Below are 17,884 nucleotides of genomic sequence, written 5' to 3' on the forward strand. Positions count from 1 at the left end.
TGACTTGATGGCACCATGGAAAAAAAAATAGAAGCTAGTAACATGAGTCTGGTCATGGAGGACCGACTCATCCATCACACATACACTGGGCACTACTGTACATTGGGCCCTGGGCCAGGTACTCTGGAATCCCAGGTGCACCCACCTTCCTGCCCTCCAGGAGCACATCCACCATGCAAGAGGTTGGGGCCAGGCAATACCCACATCATGTCCTCAATGTGGTCAAGGTTACCCCTGGCTCCACTGACCTACTGTGAGGCCTCCAGAAAGTTGCTTTCTCCTCAAGAGCCTCCTTTTCCTTATTTGAAACATGAAGATGTTGGACATGACGATCCTGAAGGTTCTCTTCCAAGCTGTAAAAATTCTCTGATTCCTCTGGCCTACATACAAAGCTTTTGCAGGAAATTTTATGGCTATCTTTGAGCCACTAGATGGCAATTGTACTTAGTTAAGGAGGAATGCTGACTTGGAAGAATCACTGTGGAGGAGAAAGAAAGAAAGAAAGAAAGAAAGAAAGAAAGAAAGAAAGAAAGAAAGAAAGAAAGAAAGAAAGAAAGAAAGAAAGAAAGAAAGAAAGAAAGAAGGAAGGAAGGAAGGAAGGAAGGAAGGAAGGAAGAAAGAAGAAGGAAGGAAGGAAGGAAGGAAGGAAGGAAGGAAGGAAGGAAAGAAAGAAAGAAAGAAAGAAAGAAAGAAAGAAAGAAAGAAAAGAAAGAAAGAGAAAGAAAGAAAGAAGAAAAGAGAGAGAAAGAAAGAAAGAGAAAGAAAGAAAGAAAGAAAGAAAGAGAAAGAAAGAAAGAAGAAAGAGAGAGAGAAAGAAAGAGAAAGAAAGAAAGAAAGAAAGAAAGAAAGAAAGAAAGAAAGAAAGAAAGAAAGAAAGAAAAGAAAGAAAGAAAGAAAGATGCTTAAGGAAGGGAGGAATTGTGTAGAGTTAAACAGATGACATTGAAATGCAAAGCAGCTAATAGTGTCTGCTATCCATATAATAAAATAGGCTTAAGCAGTTATCAAACCAATATATCTAACTCATCTGTGCTGATTCAGCAGGCACTTGTCTGTGGCTGTGGTTTGGGAGCAGGCAGCAGAGTGCTCTGCACTGATTTCAAGAGACCTACTTCCAGTCCCAGCTGTTCCTCTATGAGGCTGTTGGACTTTGGTGAATCGCCCATCCTCCCTCTGCCTTGGTCTCTGCATCTTTAAAAGGAGAAGGAGCTCAACCATACTCTGTAAATTAGCCCCTAGCTCTAGCATTAAATGAGTATCTAAATAAGATTGCCAAATGCCACTTAATAAAGATTCCCAGCACTAAATACGAATGAGAAACTCCAATATTGTTGACCTCTAGGACAAGAGAAAGAAGCCTTATTGCCACATACACATTTTCAACACAACATGCTGCTACCACCATTTGAGGCAGCTTGAGAAGTATCTGCCCCTGGCCAAAGTAGTCATTTCTAAATTAAGGTAAACATCCTTTAAACCTGAAATTTGCTTCTGCTCAAGGGAGTGTGCAGTAGACCCAACTTGTCTGGCAGACAAACTGTCTCATCCATGAGCAGGCAAACAGCTTCCAATGGAATTTCCACAGGAAAGCTGTGGGGCTCCTTTTCCAGGCCACTACCATTTCTTTCTGTTCTTTGTTACTTCACCTGGCTTCATTTCCTCCCACTTTCCTTCCTCTGGATGTGTCTAATTTCACTCTGGTGGGGACAGGGAGGTACTCATGGCTCTCAAGAACAGAAAATATCCCTTGCTAGTGCTATAGACACAAATGAGTTAGCACACCAATCTAAAGCCATTTCTTAAAGTGTAGTCTATTGACTATGTGTATTAGAATTAGTTACTAAATGTGCTAAAAATGTACATTCTAAGGGCACCTGGCTAGCTCAGTTGATGGAGCGTGTGACTCTTGATCTTGGGATTGTGAGTTTGAGCCCCACATTGGGTGTAGAGATTACTTAAAAATAAAATCTTTTTAAAAAATGCACGTTCAAATCCTACCTGGATCTGCTGAAACAGGATCACTATAGGGAAGCCTGGAATGTGATTTTCACAAGCACCCAGAAGATACAAAATTTTGAGCTCCATTGCCTGACAACAAAGCCCCTCATCAAGGTCAAGGTTACTTGAGTTACAGGCCATTTTGTGGAATTCTAGGCACTGAAACTGGAATAAGGGCTAATGGTGCATGATTTGAGAAGACATATGTGGTATTTGTTGACACAGAAAAAAAATATCTGAGAGGTAGCTCAGGTGGGACTTCTCTGAGTGGCACTGCTTCTGTAGAATCCAGGCCTGCTTATTTTCTTTTCTTTTCTTTTCTTTTTTTTAAGATTTTATTTATTTATTCATGAGAGACACAGAGAGAGAGAAAGGTAGAGACAAAGGCAGAGGGAGAAGCAGACTCCATGCAGGGAGCCTGATATGGAACTCGATCCTGGGTCTCCAGGATCATGCCCTGGGCTGAAGGCGGCGCTAAACCGCTGAGCCACCTGGGCTGCCCTCATTTTCTTTAAAGGTGGAAAAATTTACATTTTCTTTCCCAAATTCATCAGAACCAAGGACAGCAACTCACCCTAATTAGCCATCTCACAAGAGATTGGTAAATAAACTAGAATGTTATTTCATTAATTATAAGGAAAGGCAGAACTGTTAAGCAAACTGGAATATTCATATCAGCATGCCAGGGAGTTGTCCTTTTTTAGAAAAATCTACATAGGAAGACAAATTACCATTAGCAAGTGGTTTGAGGCGTTTGGAAGTTAGATGATGTTAAGATCATGAAATGTGGTAACCAGAGACACAATCTTCGTCAAAGGAAGGGAGATAAGAACAGACCTGCCTGCCATTTAACTAAGCACCTGCTATGGATAGACACTGTCCCTATTTTTAATCTTGTAAGGAATACACTTGGCAAAGGAACAAGAATCTCTTTGCTAGCTGGTCTGAGCACCCTGTGTGTGAAGACCCAATGATAAATCCTTGCTGTCTTGGGTGGGGGATGCTATTTTTTCCCTAGATCCTGGTGGCCATCACATGTATCAACTCGGTCTTTATTCTGTTTCATTATAAGACAACTGAACAGGATTCTGAGATGCACGTTAGTCCTACTGACTAATAAAATGTCTTAGGGCAATTTCTTCTGCAAATAGGGTTCTAATTCATTACCCATAATTTTGTTTGCATTTCCAACCTAATCTGCAAATTGCTAAATACATATTTTAGCAAAATGAGGCATAACAAAGGAAATATTTGTGTTCTTACTGAACTATGTTCAAATTATGGGCACGTTTGATTCTTAACATCTCTTCTAATTTATAGCCGAAGCAGCCTTAGATGGAATGGAGGCAACCTGCACAGGCAGTGCACATCTAACCTATACATATCTGAGTTTCAGACTCAGCTTCCAGTCTAGGTCACAATGGTGTGCACAGCCTCCCTGATGTTCCATGGGTCCACTTTGTTACCACTAGTTAATGTCATTTCAGGTCTACTGATGTGATATGTCATCTTGAGGTTTATAGGTTAAATTTTTCCTATAATCAACTTAAATTTAGGGGAAAACACAAAGCCAAAGAAAGCACATGTATTGAAGGCTTGCTTATGCTTGTAACAGCTGCTGGGACTGCTGAAATAGAAAACACTGGCTTCTTTCCCAAGATCTTATATTTAAAGTAAAAATATAATATCATTGTATATATAAAATGGTCAAAGCTTTGGAGAAATAATACTCTTAGCCCTGGTCCACATTTTCCTATTTCAATGAAGAGAATGGGATTATCACATAGAAGAAAGCCTAAGGCACAGATAATACAAAATAAATAATTTACCAGACATTCGTATTTTCATTCATAATGCACTTTTAAATTCTACAGTACAATGTGGAAATAGAAGTAAAGTGTTCTGAAAAACATATTTTAGTGTAGGCATTCTCTGACCACACTATCCTGTCTTTTTAGAACTTTCTAGCCTCTGACCCTACTTGGTCTCTGATCTTTATAAGATCTTCAGCGACATGAGTAGTTCATTTTATCTCAGCCTTTCACTTTGCATCAGTCCCTTCCTGCATCATCCTTCCCTCTCCTGCCCAAATCCCATAGCCCATCAGTTCTACTCTCTACCTAGATAACCCAACTCCTTCATCCCTTTGCCCTGATATTACTTCTGTTTTATAATCCCCAGTCCTGAATAATCCAAACATATCTATCTTCTCCAGCTCTGCACACTAGTAGCCAAGCATTAAAGAAATACACACAGCTCGGTGGATTGATGCTACCATAGTGTTGGGATTTCCAGTCTCATCTGGGTCACCAGTGCTGCTAGCCAACCCTATCTGTTTCCCCAGTCACTGTTCTTTTAATCTTCTTCTCCATGGTAGGCCCAAGCTTGTGCCACTTTTCTAATGCTCTGTAGCCTACCTCAAGTATTCCCATTTTCTTTACCTTATGAATTAAGATGACCAGGATGAGGTTCCTCAGTTCTCTATTCCCTCTCATGAATTTATCTATACCCAGTGACTTAAGAGGATGTATGCCTCAAGGCCAGTATCAGCGCTCTTGAATTTATTCTCCTCCATTTCCATTCAGGAAGTTGTTCTATCAAATGATTCATTTGTTCTCTTTCTTCAACTTCTCCTTCCTTCTGGTTTCATCTCATCTAAACTTAATCATGTTCAAGTCTCTTCCAAAAAATAACAAATAAAACTCCCACCATCCTACATGCCTTCTCTGGCTATCACTGGATACATTTTTCTCTTATATCCAGGTCTCTGGAGTCATCTCCATTCAGCTTTGTCACTTCTTTGCTCTGCCCCACAAATCTACAGAAACTGCTTATCCTAAAGTCATCAATGACTTCCTTATTGTTAAAGCCAGTGAGTAGCTGGTTATTTCATACTTGACTTCTCTGAGATATTTGGCATCACTATCTGCTTTCCTTTTGAAATTCTCTTCTCTAATTCCCTGTAGGTATGTAAGCTGTAGGTATTCTGATGACTCTCAAATAAATCATATCTCCAGCCCAACCCTCTGCTTGGAAGTACAGACCCTCATATTGAACTGCATGCCAAATTCCTCACCTGGATCCGGATGTAACATATCCAAAATGGGTCTCATTTATTTCTCCCAAAAGTTCTTCCTTCTGTGTGCCCCAATTGCCGAGTCAGAAGCCTGGGAGTCATTCTTAACTCCCCCTACCCTCAACTGCCATCCTTTTGGCCAATGGTTACCAAATTCTTTCTTCTCTACTTCTTAAAAAGAAGGCCTCATTTATGACCTACCTATTAAAAGAATAAACCGACTGTTCTCCTACTTCTGATCTCATCCTAGATAAATCTTATGTGGATATTAGAATTATGTGGTTTTCAATCTGCTCTTCATATATAACTTCTATTCACTGAATGAAAACATTGGACTTGGGAAGAGTGAACCCAGCTGCAGTGAGGAGTGCCAAGTGTCAGGCTGATTTCTTTTTTCAATATTTGTGTTGAACAGATGAGACTTTTTTCAAAGTATAATCATCTTGAATTATGTATCTTCAAGCTGCTTTAAGCAGAAAAGTAAAAGAAATAAATGTGTAAATGTTCAGGAGAAGATTGGGCCATGAAAATAATCACAGTGAAATCATTTGGTGGGACTATGCCAGGTTCTTATAATAAGAATAAATTTCATCCGTTCTCTCTGAAATGGAGGGACTTGAGATCCTAAACTACAAAGTTCCATCTTTGTGCTCTAAGTAAGACATGAAGATAAACTAGAGGACAACAATGTGCCTTCCACCCCCTCAGTAGTCCTTCTGACACACATGGGTAGATAGTCACCCTACCACTCAGAGCCCTACTCTGGGTCTTCACGATGCATTTTCCAGAACCATCTGGAAGGTGTTTTGGAAGAAAAAGATCTATAGAGAACTTCAATGTTTATGAAACATTTCAAATTAATCAGACTCAAATTGTTATATCAGAAAAATTAAAAGAAGAGCAAAAATGAACTAAATACCAGCCAAGATTCATTTCAGCTCAAAATTCTGTAATCTCTTGAAGTCACTGGTTTTTAACTTTGGTGACAGTGGGGGTGGGGTAGATGCTTCAAATTCCTTTGAGAATCCAGCTGAAAAAAAAAATGGATTCTCTTTTCTGGAAGATGTTCTCTGTCTCTGTCTCTGTCTCTCTCTGTCTCTCTCTGTCTCTCTGTCTCTCTCTCTCTCTCTCTCACACACACACACACACACACACACACACACACACACTGCTTTATGTATGATTTCAGAAGTTTCATACCATTCCAGTTTAAGACCTCCTTTCTATCTCTGGCCACTGATTAAGCATGAATTTGAATACAATTGAAAGATTTTCTTTTGTAATCAGACAAATTTAAGATTTCTACCTCAAAGTACCCAGCCTCTCAAAACTGGTCTTCTTCTATTTCTTTTTTTTTAAAGGTTTTATTTATTTAGCCATAAGAGACACAGAGAGAAAGAGGCAGAGACATAGAAAGAGAAGCAGGCTCCTCACAGGGAGCCCGATGCGGGCGGGACTTGATCTCCAGACCAGAATCACACCCTGAGCCAAAGGCAGAAGCTCAACCACTGAGCCACCCAGGTGTCCCGGTCTTCTTCTATTTCTTTTTTTTTTTTTAATATTTTATTTATTTATTCATGAGAGACACACACACACAGAGAGGCAGAGACACAGGCAGAGGGAAAAGCAGGCTCCAAGTAGGGAGCCTGACATGGGATTTGATCCCGGGACTCCAGGATTACGCCCTGGGCTGAAGGTAGGCACTAAACCACTAAGACACCCAGGGATCCCCCTCTTCTTCTATTTCTTGAGGACTCTTGCAATGGATTTCCCTGGGGTACCCAACTCTCAGCTCAGCAGAGAGTACTGTTTTTAAGGCAGTGTGTCTTAGACAAGAACCTTTGAGGGATTTGATCCTTCTCCTATCTTCATGCCCATCCCCATAGGTCTGGCTACCTCATGGCACTGATTGGCTTTCCTTTCCAGTTAGACCCTAAGGCTATGATCAGATTTAGAAACTAGATCAGAAGTGAGATGTTGGAGGTTAAAGGGGTTCGAGCTGCTCTTTTCCTAGAGAGACAAGAAAAAATTGATTTTGTATACCACGGGTTTGAGTAAGAGATAGGTGCCTGGATAAAGGGAGAATTGGTGCCATTAAAATGAAGCTTTTAAGAGTTTTGAAGGTGCTGGCAGTTGGACTATGTGAGCAAGACCATAGAACTGGAGCTTGTATCAGGAGGTGAACACTGGGGTTAAACATGTCTCACACTTATATGTTCTCAGTACTCAGATCACTGCACATCTCTGAAAATGGGGGAGAGTATTTGGTATCTGAGGAAGCATTATTCTCACTGCTTTATTATCACCATTGCTATGTGCACTCTAATCTTTCTGTTACTAATTCCCACTCTGGTTTCCCCACATCCTTCAGTTTCTGGGAATTTCTCTCTGCATGATTTCCTAATGGCTGTTTATTTACCACTTGCATTTCCCTACCATTTAAAAGCTTTTTCAAGGATTTCAACAAATACTCACAATTTCATCTGACTCCCTTTTAATTCCAAGCCATGAGAAAATATTTTGCATGTCATAACAGCTAGATAAACACAAGTTGCAATTTCTCCAACTGATGAAAAAGTCCAATTTTGTTTCATGTTATTTCTGCGGAATTATAGAAAACAAAATGTTGGCAAAGTTCCATGAGGAAAAATAAGAATTTCAGCAGTTTCACCTAATTCCATCCTAATTCCATTACATCATCATTTTCCAAATTCACCAGTTGTCAGACCATATTGCAAAATGTCACCAACAATTTCACTATTTCATGTATTATGAAGAAGAGAATTTTGTTGGGTGCCTAGAGAGAAAGCAGAAGAGGAACTTGTACAAGAGAAGTGTCACATACAATCATGTGTACACTTGCCTCCTACAAATTCTGATAGGTACAGAGAAGACTTTGACAAAGTGTTTCTGTTCATAATGTTTATTTTTTAAAAAGAACAAAAACTGCTAACTTTAGTTTATATCATTGAGCTACCACATGTGTTTGGTATATTATGTAGAATACAATACCCATGAATTAGACACTTCTTGTGGATCTCAAGAGTAGGACCTATCAGCTTGGAGCTCCCTACCACACACACACACAAGCGCACGCACACATTCTCTTCCACTGGTTCATTTCAGGGCATTCTTTATGTTTCACCAGATTGGATAAGTGATTATAAACCCAATGTGGGTGGAGAAGAGACTCCACAACTGAGGATGTGGTGCCAACCTGTTTTGAAAAGAAGAGGAACAGTGAGAAATTAGCAAGCCTAAGTTTTCAACAAAAACTATACCTTTCTCTTCCTGCTCTAATCCCCACAGCACTGAAGACTAAACAATTATTTTTGTATGTAAGCAGTGAAGCCATATAGGGGTTAAGAACACAGAATGCGGGATCCCTGGGTGGCGCAGCAGTTTGGCGCCTGCCTTTGGCCCAGGGCGCGATCCTGGAGACCCGGGATCGAATCCCACGTCGGACTCCCGGTGCATGGAGCCTGCTTCTTCCTCTCCCTCTGCCTGTGTCTCTGCCTCTCTCTCTATGTGTGACTTTCATAAATAAATAAATAAATAAAATTTAAAAAAAAAAAAAAAAGAACACAGAATGCCTGGATTTGACTCCTTAATCCAACAGTTACTACCTATTACTATCTCACAGATGTCAGATAAATCATTTCATTTCTTTTTGCCTCAGTTTCCCCACTGTTAAAAGGGAGAATACTACTACTAATAATGATATCTGAGGAATAAATAATATGTATAAGAAATAAATGAGTTAAATGGGTGGCACCTTGTGTCTAGCACACAGTATGCACTATACAATTACTTACTATTCTTGCCTCATATGTTTAAACTATTTTACTGGGATAGGATAAGATTTTGAATTATAATCACTGTCTTTTACAACTATACTTCATTCTATTCTGTGGCTCCTTCCCTTTCACTCAATGGACCACCACTGTCGAGGGGAAAATACAGTAGGGATGATCTGCCAGCTTTCTCCCCCTAATGCCTGAGAAAGGATTAAAAAGCTTCTCTGTTCTGATGTTAGAGGAAAGAGTTAGAAGGGAAACAAAAGAGAAGAGTCTGGTGATGGTATCTGAGGAGGGTCCTTGGGCTCTGACATGCTCCATTCCCCTAAGACTTGCTATAAATGAAGAAACAGTAGAACCCCCAAACAAGAATGAGGACCTTAGAGGAGAACAGATCTCTGCCCTGCATCCCAACTGGACTGAGAAGTGCCAACTTCACAGAACATTCTACCACAGTGTGGCAGTAGTTCAGCAGAGGTGGTTGCAGATGGTGTTGAAACAAGGAAGACCTAAAATATCCCCAGTGGTTTTGTCACTGATAAGAAAGGTATAGGAGTAATAAACCTTCCCTGGGTCCCAGAGAAGTGTGGAGAAGTTTCACGGGGGAAACGAGAAAGTCAAATTAAGGGGATATTACAGTCCTGATGCATGGACACCACAGTGGAAGTAGAGACAATTTAATGGCTAGAGGTCAGTTAGGAACTTGGTGTTCCAGGAGGTGCCTGTGTGGCAGGATAGCGGTGCCTGAGCATAAAGGGAAGTTTTGTACCAACAGTGTGGAAAGGTGCCAATAATCAAGTGTTTGATTCTCTTCTCAATGATGCTGTGATGCTACATAAGGTCCCTGTAGATGCCAATTCTGGGCTTAAGGGTGGAATCAGGGAGGACAAAATCCTGGGTTAACTCAAGTAAAAACCTGAAATGAACAGTTTTACCTGAAAGTAATCAAATTGCCTGCCAGATAGTAAAATGGGGCTTGAAGTAGGAGGATAACTTGCGTTGCAAGGAGCAAAAAAGCATAAGGACTGAAAATTGATACTTGCTAACTTATCAGAGAATGGAAATGGCTAGGACTCATGTTCTAGATACTCCGTAAATTGAGTAACCAATGCCCCAGATTCCAAGATGACACTGGAAATTCTGCTTAGGCAGTCTTGGGTTTTGCCACTTTCTTTCTGAAAGAAGCCCCCGGTGTTGACGGGCTGCTAGAAATGGCAGAAAAATAACAAAGTGAGACATCATAGTAACAGAGGAAGTAAGTGTATGCTATTTATATGAAATTAAGGAGAGGCTATATTGGATACGCTGCAACTAAGGAAAAAGGCAGACAGCCTGGTAGCTGGAGCCCTGAATTTGGGTCAGAGGTCCTAACTTTAAATCCCAAACTTCCCCTCTTACTTAGCTGTGTAATTCTGGGCAAGCAGTTTAGCCCCTCAGAACCTCAGCCTCCTCATCTAAAAGTTTCTTTCCAGATCACCATGAAATAGAAGCAGATATGGAAAGTACTTTTAGGGACACCTGGGTGGCTCAGCGGTGAGTGTCTGCCTTCCACTCAGGGTATGATCCTGGAGTTCCAGGATCAAGTTCCACATCGGGCTACCTGCAGGGACCCTGCTTCTCTCTCTGCCTATGTCTCTCATGAATAAATAATATAATAAATCTTTTTTTTAAAAAAGTACTTTCATATAGCCAGACTCATGTAGGTGCTCACTGAGTATCTGCTAAAGAAAAAAAGCCCTTCCTCCAACTCCTTTATTTCTAAACCTTCGTGGATTCTTCCTCCAGGTTTATACCTGTTTACCACATGTGCTTCCATCTCTGGCTGGGGTCTTGCCCTGAATAGATAGATGACCCAGGAACCATGATGCTGCTTCACACGAATTTGATTGTTATTTGCTCTTTAGATTCTAGTAGCCCTGCTCCTTAACCCTGAGCCCCCAACACTGCCAACCACCCCCTACACCACACACACTCACTCTTCACACCTTCCTCACCAACCATGCCAGTGAGGTACCAGGTTGCCAGAGGTGAAATTCATCCTATGTGGCTACAGCCACTGCAGATGTCTCACCCCAGAGACATCTTATAACCAAAAGGGGAGAGACTACCTAAGATGAACAGACAGGTTAGGCTTTATACTTAAGCCAGAGCAAAATTGCACAGCAACATCCCATTGCCTAATTTAAGTGTTGTTCTAGGACCTGGTGCTTGAAGGGGACTCTGTGGAAGAAGCAGAGACAATGAACTCCACTCACCATAACAGAAGAACCTTAGGGATCCCTGGGTGGCGCAGCGGTTTGGCGCCTGCCTTTGGCCCAGGGCGCGATCCTGGAGACCCGGGATCGAATCCCACGTCTGCCTCTCTCTCTCTCTGTGACTGTCATAAATAAATAAAAATTAAAAAAAAAAAAAAAACCAGAAGAACCTTGGAAAGGAAGTAGTGCCTTTAAAACAGAGGCTCTGGGATCCCTGGGTGGCGCAGCGGTTTGGCGCCTGCCTTTGGCCCAGGGCGTGATCCTGGAGACCCGGGATCAAATCCCACGTCGGGCTCCCGGTGCATGGAGCTTGTTTCTCCCTCTGCCTGTGTCTCTGCCTCTCTCTCTCTCTCTCTCTCTCTCTCTCTCTGTGTGTGACTATCATAAAAAAAAAATTTTTTTTTTAAAACGGAGGCTCTTTGCAAAAAGACCCTGAGGCTGGTAGAAGGGAAAAAGAGGATGCACAGGGAAAGAACCAGAGATGGAGAGGGGCCCTAGAGGGTTTACCAGTGGGAAGCCTCAGTGCTTCCCTGACAGCTTGATGTATTTCAGTGCCAGAATTGCTGACCATACCCTTTCTGTTTAAGTTAGCACATTTTGTTGGCTTCCTTGTAGGCGTTGAGTTATTCTTTCCTAGCTCCCCGTCTGTATTCACTTTATTCCCTCTAATACACTTATGTCTGGGTCTACATTCTTTTTTTTTTTTAAAAGATTTATTTACTTATGATAGACATAGAGAGAGAGAGGCAGAGACACAGGCAGAGGGAGAAGCAGGCTCCATGCACCGGGATTCCATTCCGAGTCTCCAGGATCCTGCCCTGGGCCAAAGGCAGGCGCTAAACCGCTGCGCCACCCAGGGATCCCCCTGGGTCTACATTCTTAACAATGAATTCAAAATGTCCTGTTGTCAGGGCTTTCAGGGAAGAAAAAAAGGAAACAAACAATCAAATGACTACAAAGAAGCAGTGAGGGCAGCTGGAATTGCAACGGGAGGGAAGGCGAAATTCGAGCTGCACTCCATGAGACCTGGAAAACTTCATCAGCTTTTCCAGTTGCTCTCCAGCCTCCATATCCCCAAGGACCTCATTGTCCCTAAAGAAAGCCATTAGTGTGCACAGATTAATGAGACCCTTCAGTCACTGGAACAGGAGAGACACAGTGGGGAGTCTGTTTCTGCACACTTTGCAAGAGGCTTCTGGAAATACCTGGTCCTCTTCTTCCCCCAGTCCCTACCACCCTTAACCCAAGCTCCAGTCAGGGCAGGGCCAGCTGCTTCAACCTTGGCTGCCTGAGGCCTTCTGCTAGAAGAAACAGCTCCAAGGAATCAGAAGATTCTATCGGGGGGACCTGAGCCACCATCTGGGACTCTTGCTTCCATCCAGGGGACACTGTGTCACAGTTTCATCCTTGACAACGGCTTTGGGGAGTTCTTGGAAATGAAAAAGAGATTGTCATGAAAACTTAGGTAAAGACACTAATAGGTATCCACTCTTTGCTTTGGAAATAAGGAATTACTCTCAGTTATGGTGGTGGGGAAGTACACTATCATGGCAACCCTTATGTAAACATGAATTCACTTTCATAGATGAAATTCATTCAGTTGCTACTCACATTTCCTCTGATGGAAAACACTTAGTGCTAGGAGTAGCTCAGTCCTGTATGCAGAGAAGCTGTGTAGCAGCCCCTCATCTCTCTGGAACTTCAATGCCCAGCAAGGATCATATGGCACCATGTGGCCATTTCCTCTCATGATAGCACCAGACCATCTCTACCTCCACAGAGCAGGCACCATGAGTTCTAGCCACTACTTTGTAAGTCTCAGGAGTAAAGGCATTCATCCAGTGATGCTGTGATTCCAGAGTGACTATCTCACAATTCTGGGAAAGGCATGGTGACTTACAACTTTAATCTCTGCAGGAGCAACTTGCTCAATTATAGTTTTTATTGTGATTAATCAATGAGGATTCAGGGCTTGTTTATAGCCTCTGTGAGCTGAGATAGCGAGTCTCTCCCTGAAGAGGCATCCACCCTTGGCTGAAGATTAGCTCCTGGACTGGTGTGGATGCTCCTAGGTAAGCATGTGCCTACAGCCAGGCTTTTGGAGTGAGGCCCAACTCCTCTGTTTTTCTCTTTGCCCCAAATCATAGCACAGGCTTAAAAACGACAACCAGAAAAAGAGGTTTAGACTACACAGCACAGGTGGACATGCACATGCTGCAGATAGCATAGAGAAATCAAGGGCCTGCTAGGCTATTTCAGCTACACTCATGTCACCCAAAGAGGGAGAGCACCATTCTGAGCTTCACCAGCAAGGAAGAACACAGGCAGCCAGGTCTCCAGCTTGCCGGGAACTCTGCAAACTGCTCCAGTGTATCACCTTGTCAAGAACAATGCTTGCCCCCTCTACCTTTGGGAGCATCGTTTGCTTGTTTCCCTAAGGTTACCTGTCACAGAGCATACCTTCATCTCAGAGGAGGCAAACCTACCAAGTGTACCCACCCAGAATGCACAGTGTCTTTTTTTTCCACCCACAGTTCCTTTCCTCTGGAGGCCTAGGAAAAACCTCCTCTGCTGCTATCTGATGTTGACACCAGCTTCGTACACCAGGTTCTTCCATTCCAAGGTGGGTTTAACACTTTTCCTGGCACAGACAAAAGGAGTCTGAATGTAGTCATTCAGAGTTATATTACACTTCATTTGTTTCTGCATTAATTCATTCATTAAATGTTGCAGGATTCCTACTAGAAGCAGAACAGGGGTGGTAAGACTACAGATTCGGAAATTTTTGGAACTTGGCTTTTGCACTTAAATTAGGTGCTGGAAGAAATGAGAGCACCATGTATCAGCCTAAAGCTGGGTGCCTATCTCCCTTCAGCTCAGTTCTGCACACACCAGTGTTTCCTGGGCCCTCTTTTTATATTGAGCCTTAGCCAAAATCTACCCCTTTTCTCCTTTCCAGGAATTATATTGGGATTCACAAGGGAGAGAGGCCCTTGTGTTCATAAGTAAATAAACTTACAGGTTGTGCTTGAAAAGTGACTCAAAGGTATATATTTAAAGCCAAGGAAATGACAGCAAACATAGATATAATACACATCTGAAGAGATTCAGATACACATTTGGAAAGAATAGGAGTCATTGCATTCCTTCAGAAGAAGGGTAGGGATATGGCACTGAGGCAGTTAAAATACTACATAAAATACTACAGATACTTGGAATCATTGAGTTTCTAACTTTTAGAACACATGACATAGAGTTCTTCCAAATCTTGGAGTTTGGTTTCCTCATTGTAGCATTTCTTTGGGGAGAGACACAGATTTGGGCTTGGGATTAGGCTCTAGCTGACTGCAATAATGATACTGAGCAAAAAGAGAGCAAGACCCTACCACCAAGGGGCCCTGGAAAGGCAAATGCTCAAAACAGAAGTATGGATGTCTGCCAGCACATTTGACCCTGTCTGTGCATCAGAATTGCTGGAGACCCTGTGAAAAAAACCAGTCATGCCTGAGAGGCACTCAGTCTTCTGAATCTAAATCTTAAGCTTGGTTACCACCTCTACTGCTAAGACTTGCTGAAAGCCCTCCATATAACATAACTCCCTTGCCTGTGTACCTGTACATACTTCCCCGGTAGTTTTTTTTTTTAAAGATTTTATTTATTTATTCATGAAAGACACAGAGAGAAAGGCAGAGACATAGGCAGAGGGAGAAGCAGGCTTCAGGCAGGGAGCCCGATGTGGGACTTGATCCTGAGACTCCAGATCACGCCCTGAGCCAGGGGCAGGTGCTCAACCGCTGAGCCACCCAGGCGTCCCCCCTGGTAGGTTTTTATCACACCCCTCCTTACCCATTCGTTCACTAGCATTCCAGGTCCCACTGGACTCTGAGCCTGGTAAGTCACAGAAATGCCTATCATGGTTAGAAGGCTTCCCACCCCCTAGGAAATGGTTTGATATTCAAAATTAAAGTTAATAATTGAGTTTTTACATTAATGATTGAAATCAAATGTGATATTTCCTTTTTAATTGGGATCTAGGCATCTCATTTATCACTCCAGAATTTAGAAGGAAATTTCCTTAAGACTGTTGTTATATACCCTGAGACAGAGTCATTAGTCTAAGCAGTGACCATGGCCTAAATCTTTTTCAGCAGCAGGACTGAGAGGTGAGCCCAGGGAAGGGGAGAGCTGTCAGGCTCTGACTTTCTCTCTTGGCCAGTGACTCATTTGCAGCTGCTACATGACAAGGGGACCCAGAGAGTAGATGGGACACTGTGAGTGTCACCCAATTACCAATTTTCACATTTCAGAAAGACCTAGAAATAGGAAAACAGACTATGATAAGCCCTAAAACCACATCACATCTGCTCTTTCTATATAGTTTATTTTCAATTGGCAATGTCATCAGCTGTGTCACCCAGCAGTGACATATACTATTTCTCCTCAAAACCCCTCTAGTAGCAAATGTCCCACAGGGTCACCTTCAGTCAGCTGAGTCAGAATCACAGAATTCTGGAAATGGAAACCTGATAGAGATCATCCCAATAACAGGGGAACTGTTAATATTTCTTGAGTATCTACATGGGCCAGCCACTTCACATATTTTATTTCATTTAATCCTGACATGAATCCTGACATGTAAGTTTCATTGTTCTCATATTTTAGATGAAAACACGGCTTGGGAAGGTGAAGTGATCTGTGCAAGGTTACATATCTCATGACTCAGATCCGTGTAACCTAAAAGCCCCCATTTCTTTTTTTTAAATAAATTTATTTTTAATTGGTGTTCAATTTGCCAACATGTAGAATAACACCCAGTGCTCATCCCATCAAGTGCCTACCTCAGTGCCCATCACCCAGTCATCCTCACCCCCCGCCCACCTCCCCTTCCACCACCCCTAGTTTGTTTCCCAGAGTTAGGAGTCTTTCATGTTCTGTCTCCCTTTCTGATATTTCCCACTCATTTTTTCTCCTTTCCCCTTTATTCCCTTTCACTATTTTTTATATTCCCCAAATGAATGAGACCATATAATGTTTGTCCTTCTCCGATTGACTTATTTCACTCAGCATAATACCCTCCCTCCAGTCCCATCCACATCGAAGCAAATGGTGGGTATTTGCCATTTCTAATGGCTGAGTAATATTCCATTGTATACATAAACCACATCTTCTTTTTCCATTCATCTTTTGATGGACACCGAGGCTCCTTCCACAGTTTAGCTATTGTGGACATTGCTGCTAGAAACATCAGGATACAGGTGTCCCGGCGTTTCATTGCATTTGTATCTTTGGGGTAAATCCCCAACAGTGCAATTGCTGGGTCGTAGGGCAGGTCTATTTTTAACTCTTTGAGGAACCTCCACACAGTTTTCCAGAGTGGCTGCACCAGTTCACATTCCCACCAACAGTGCAGGAGGGTTCCCCTTTCTCCATATCCTCTCCAACATTCGTGGTTTCCTGCCTTGTTAATTTTCCCCATTCTCACTGGTGTGAGGTGGTATCTCATTGTGGTTTTGATTTGTATTTCCCTGATGGCAAGTGATGCAGAGCATTTTCTCATGTGCTTGTTGAAAGCCCCCATTTCTCAAAGTGGAGACTGTATACAAAGATATGCCTAGAGACATAAGAAGCCGCATAAACACAGCACGTCCTCTGAAATGCCAATTTTATTCAATGGTAAATAATTTAAAATACTGTTTTCATTAAAGCAAACATGCATTTATGATGGAGGAGGAATACAAATTTGCACAAAATATAAAGATAAAACATTAAACTTTAGGAAATTCTTATTTGTGGCAACCACTTCTGGTTTTGTCTCTCAGACTCCCAGGGCTCTTACCATATTTCCCAGCCAGGGAGAAGATACCCAAAGATTTTAAAGCAGAGCCATAAACCCAAACAGAATTTAGGAATGGCTCCCTCAAGTGGAAGATGGGGGGATGGCTTGTCATTAAAGAGCAAAGAGTAGTGACTCCATTTTGTGAGGAGGCTCAATTTCAATGTCCACCACTAAAGGAATATAAATCCTATAAGGCCATGAGTTCCCAAGACCCTATTCACCTGAGATGCTCTCAGGAGGTTTCCAAAGCTACACAGTGTAGAGATAAGAATCTACACAGAATGAATAAGCAGTGTCAAGCCCTACCTTCCCCAAACTCCCCAATGCACACACACATACACACATCACTTCTTGTCTTTATCCCTCCCACCTCCAGATCTTAATGAACCTAAGTCCCAGGTATCTTTTTCAAAGAAACACACAGAATCATATTTGAACTGGCTGCAATCATCAAGGGCCTGATTTTAAGGGTAGGCCAGGCTATACTCTGTTGAGGCTTGAATCCCCCTAGAGAAGTTTATCAATGGATTCTAAAAAGAATGAAAGGAAGGGCTCCAGCCAGACCATTGGCCCAGCAGAGCTGGGCACAACTGCCTGGCATCCTGATTTAGTTGAAGTTAATAGGCTTAACCAAGAAAAATCACTGAATAAGGCAAAAAAGAGCATCGCCTGGTTGGATTGAAAAGGAGAGCTGACCCAAAGGAAAGAGTATTGGCATCACATCTACAGACACACTGCAGTCAGTCTGTGCCATGCTCAGCTCCCCAAACACATATGCTCCTCCACCCCACTGACCCGCTGGTCTTTGCAATTCCCTTTGACTGGGAGGCTCTCCTCTCCACTCATTGCCTAATTCCTACTTACTCATTAGGCCTCAGCTTCAATGCCACTTCTTCCAGGAAGATTTCCATGATTCACTTCA

General features: G+C 42.3%; 1 long non-coding RNA gene across 1 annotated transcript in view; it reads right to left on the bottom strand.

The window, feature by feature from the left end:
- LOC140641576 (uncharacterized) overlaps positions 1-17,884 on the bottom strand; it is a 55,089-nt gene that overhangs the window by 15,236 nt on the left and 21,969 nt on the right. Inside the window, exon 3 of the long non-coding RNA XR_012038170.1 lies at positions 7,550-7,675. This is a non-coding gene — a long non-coding RNA (uncharacterized lncRNA). The remainder of the gene's footprint in view (positions 1-7,549; positions 7,676-17,884) is intronic.

Source organism: Canis lupus, chromosome 10, assembly GCF_048164855.1.
Source record: "Canis lupus baileyi chromosome 10, mCanLup2.hap1, whole genome shotgun sequence".
Lineage (NCBI taxonomy): Eukaryota > Metazoa > Chordata > Mammalia > Carnivora > Canidae > Canis > Canis lupus.